A 5,000-nucleotide genomic window follows, 5' to 3' on the forward strand; every position below is an offset into this window, starting at 1 on the left:
AGATCAATCAGCCTAATAAAAGTACCTAGCGATAATCAAAACATTATATAACGACCACCATCTCCCCTCCCCTGGTCGAAATACTATCATAACCTTTCGAGACTAAGGATTCATAATAAGGGAGACTTTGCTATAGCCAACAACAAGCCGCAACGGCGGCGCTGCACAGTGTGACACTGGCCTTATTATCGTTGTCTTGAGAAGTTCTATAGTCTATCGATTTTAACTTGAGCCCTAAGCGCAGCTTGGTGAGACCGCGCTGCTGCCACATCACTCCATCACTCTCCTCAGATGAAACCGACTACATTGGCGTCCCTTACACAAGAACTTGAGAACGAATGTGCTGCAATTCAACTAGATATTTTGGTCTTCGCCGTACACGTAGCTATCTATCTTTTGTAACTGTAAAGGCCAAAGTTAACTTGTGTTAATGAAGTAATGTCTGAATAGATTTAGAAGCATTGTACTACAACACACAGTGTTATCGTAATTAGATATTAATACTTATATATCCTTTTGTTTTCCAGAAGTGTGTATACATGTTTTTGGCGGACCCTTTACATACTGAACTACGCAAATGCCGTCGGAGGAATGATCAGGTCCTGCCCCAGATAGTTTCTTTTTGTATAGTCACACGTGGCGTATTGGTATCGTCTTTGCTTTGTGGAAAGCAGTCGCTAAATGAAAAGGTTCGCGTCCAAGGGTCGGAGTTTGTTAACCCATCTGCCGTAATGCCGCACAATCTATATACTCGTATATACATATATACACACACACACACACACGCACACACACACACACACACACACACACACACACACACACACACACACACATATATATATATATATATATATATATATATATATATATATATATATATATATATTTACATATATCTCGGGTGGCAGCGTCGCTTGAACCAGGTTGCCAAGTGAAGTCCAAAGCTTATAGAATCATCCTTTCCTCAGATTCCAAGCCGTTCAGTTCTTCATTGGTGACGTTAGCGATGGGATACTTAAGGCAACGAATATATGTCTGATGAAAACAGAAGTTTACTTGCGACTAGCCATAGAATGCTCGAAATTACGGAAAGAGCCATCTCGAAATTATGACCAAAAAGAATGGTGAGCCAGCACGCACATACACATACATGACTCGGTGGCGCGGTTGGTAGAGTCTCCGACTGTCACTACGAAGGTCCGGATTCGAATCCTGCCCAGGACTGAAATTATTTCAGGATCGCTGCGCTCCGAGTCGTTACTCCAACTCTGGTAAGGGGGGAGTTGGGTGTGTGTGTGCGTGTAAGGTCATAGCATTACCCATAGATCGGTCATACGAGCTCTTAACTCTCTTCCGGGAGGGAAATAGCTGTCGATCACGAGTCCAACACGTGATCCAAAGACCATGGTGAATACATACACACACGCATGATGGCGCGGTGGTAGTGCTCGCAACCGCCACTACGGGGGTGCGAGTTCGAATCCCGCCCAGGGCTGAAATAATTTCAGTTTCGTAGCGCTGCGAGTCGTTACTCAGCTGTCATGGCCGGGGGGTTAGGGGTGTGTGCGTGCATGTAAGGTCACAGCATTACCCATAGATCGGTCATATATGAGCTCTGAACTCTCATCCGGGAGGGAAATAGCGGTATATTACGAGTCCAGCACGTGATCCAAGGCCATGGTGAATTACACATTCACACACGCACACACGTAGACACGCGCACATACACACACACACACACACACACACACACACAAACACACATGCGCACACGTACACACATGCGCACACGTACACACACGTACACACAGACACACACACACACATATATATAGATCCCACCGTAAAGTTAATGTAGTGGTCACACGGAAAGGTTTCCGCACATTAATTCCAGGAAATCGACGATGTCCTACATAGTTGAAGGCGGTGTTTCCAACTTTGTTGGAAGAAAATATTGAATTTCCAGAGATAACTCACCGTTTCAAAACTTACATTGAGAATTAATGAAAACTGCAATCTGAGGGAGAATATATCTTGAGTTTCTGATGAATATTAGTAACTATAAATTGGCTGAGACCAGTTGATAAGCATGTTTCTTTAAAATAGGTATATTGTATGTGACCATTTTGGCTGGTGATACGTATTTATCAGAATGAAAATGTTTTGGTCCTTTTTTCTTTATCAAATTTTCAGTGGAAATACGAATGTTTTCTACTTGCATAGAGACTATTTTATTGTTTTGTTTTTTATTATCAGATGACTCTAACCAAGTATTTGCTGAAGTTGACGTGTTTCAGTTTAAAAAGTTGTGTGATATTGTTTAACGCCCTTGGTTCAACTTCGCCGGTGGCAGGATTCGAGCCGCCATCCCCTCGACCTTCGCCGAAAGTAACGATGCCCTAACCCGTTCAGCCTGTGAGTTTCCACTTTAGAAAATAAAATACTAAAATTATTTTTACGAAAAGATAATATCGATTCTGAAAGAGGAATTGCTAAAGATATATTCTCCTTTATGTAAGGTCGTTTTCCCTCTTCGGGCAAAGTCAACCGTTCGTAACTGAGGTCTCTGAACCGCCCATACACGTATAATCTATTCTATTTTATTCTATTATACTTCATTCTTTTTTATGTTTGATTTCGTCAGCCTATCAGAGTGGTCACGGGCGTAGGCAGCTCACACCCGTGTGACCACGAGCTGAAGAAAATGGCCAACTTTGCGAAGCTTTACTGCCAACGCGTTGTCCATCAAAGTCCCTGTGTTGTCTTAAATGGTCGCTTCCCATTTGGACGCTTTTCAAAAAAAAAAAAAATAATAATAATAATAATAATAATAATAATAACAATAATAATAATAATAATAATAATAATAATAATAATAATAATAAAAATAAATAAATAAATAAATAAATATTATGATTGATAAGGGTTAGGTTAGGTTAGGTTAGGCTAGGTTAGGTTAGGTTAGGTTAGGTTAAGTTAAGGAAAGGTAAGGTTAGGTTAGGTTAGATTAGGTTTGGTTAGGTTAGGTTAGGTTAGGTTAGGTTAGGTTAGGTTAGGTTAGGTTAGGTTAGGTTAGGCTAGGCTAGGCTAGGCTAGGCTAGGTTAGGTTAGGTTAGGCTAGGCTAGGTTAGGTTAGGTTAGGTTAGGTTAGGTTAGGTTAGGTTAGGTTAGGTTAGGTTAGGTTAGGTTAGGTTTGGTTTGGTTAGGGTCAGGTTAGGTTAGGTTAAGTTGGGTTAGGTTACGCTATGTTACTTTAACTTAGGTTGGGCTATGTTTTGAGAGGCGTCCAATTGAAAACGTTTGGTTTTCTCTTTATTTCATTTCCCAGTGGTTATTCGGACATACGTTGTATATATATATATATATGTATATATATATATATATATATATATATGTATATATATACATATATATATATATATGTATATATGTATATATATATATATACATATATATATATATACATGTACATATATATATACATATACATACATATATGTATATATATGTGTGTGTGTGTATGTATATATATATATATATATATATATATATAGTATATAAACATACAACGACCAACCCCTGCATACAGCAATATAGAACGACAACTTTCGATAGTGAATCTGTGTCTCTCAAATGAATAAAATCATCCAGATGACGTCACTCATAAACAGGATATTTGTCCTTCTGACAATTGGTTGTTTTAAGAGATGGTTAGGGATGACAGACAGTAAGGGATATGCAACTGTCTAGTGTGAGCTTTAAGGTCTCTTACAGTCTCCTCCATTCTTGTGTTATTAAAAACTCTTCAAGCCAGAACAAATACATCAGACAACAATACCTGCGAACGATGCAATTAATGACAATGGTGACGATACAACATAAAAACATAATTACATAAGAATAGAGGAGACTGCAAGAGACCATAAGGCCTACACTGGGCAGTTCCATGTCCCTTACCAACTACTGTAATCCCCATCCATGAGTTATCTATTTTCTATTAAAACAAGCAATTGCTTCAGAGCTCATTATATGGTTACTAAATCTATTCCATTCGTTGACCACACTGTTGATAAACCAGTCCTTGCTTATTTCCGTCTTAGATCTATGATAACAGATGTTGTTCCTCAAGAAAAGGGTAATAGGAGACTGGAAGGTCTGGAAACAGCGTTGAACAGGTTTTGGATCGACCGGGACTCGGAAGTCTGCCTTTCAGTTAATTGAGGTGGTCTGGTGCTGGCCAGACTAGGGTCTGCGGGTCACTTTACCAGAAGAACTAATCCAATTTAGTTTTCCAAGTGTCCCGGTTAGCGGACTGGCTTTTGTCGTGGCCCGGAAGATGCCATACCCGCGTTCCAGTCAAGCCGCCATTGGTCACTCGTATACTTTTTTTTTTTTTTTTTTTTGTTTTTTTACTCATTCCGTCACTTCCACCCCGCAAAGGTTCGATATTATCATCACATTTTCTTCCTGATATAAAGCATTGTCTTGAAGAAAGTAGACGAAATAATCATAGTCATATGGCGAAAGACATACGACAGATCTTGAAGAAGTCATAGGTTCTCAGCATATACCCCATTCCTATGTATTGCTGTTTAGCTTCCCTCACCCCTCCTCCTCCTAATCCCCTTTTCCCCTCCCTCTCTTCCTCCTATTGCCTCCGCCCACCTCCCCTTCTCCCTCCTACACCACCTCCCCATCCTCCTCTCTCCCTCTTTTCCTTCAATTCCTCCCGTCCCCCTCCCCCTCCCCCTCCCCCTCCCCCTCTCCCACTCTTCTTCCCCATTCCCCTTCCTCTCTGCCTCCCTCGACGAATCACTTAAAATTAGATCCCTTCTTCTCCACTAAACTAATTTTCTCATTTCTTTCTCATCTATCCTCCACTTTCTCAATACTCCTTCTCGTCATTTTCTTCTTCTGTTTCCCCTCCACCTGTCCAATCAACGTTACCCAAATTCTGATTCTCTTCTCTCTCTCTCTTCTCTCTCTCTCTCTCTCTC

This window comes from Oratosquilla oratoria, chromosome 17 (genome assembly GCF_046742065.1).
Source record: "Oratosquilla oratoria isolate Oo_2021 chromosome 17, ASM4674206v1, whole genome shotgun sequence".
Classification (NCBI taxonomy): domain Eukaryota; kingdom Metazoa; phylum Arthropoda; class Malacostraca; order Stomatopoda; family Squillidae; genus Oratosquilla; species Oratosquilla oratoria.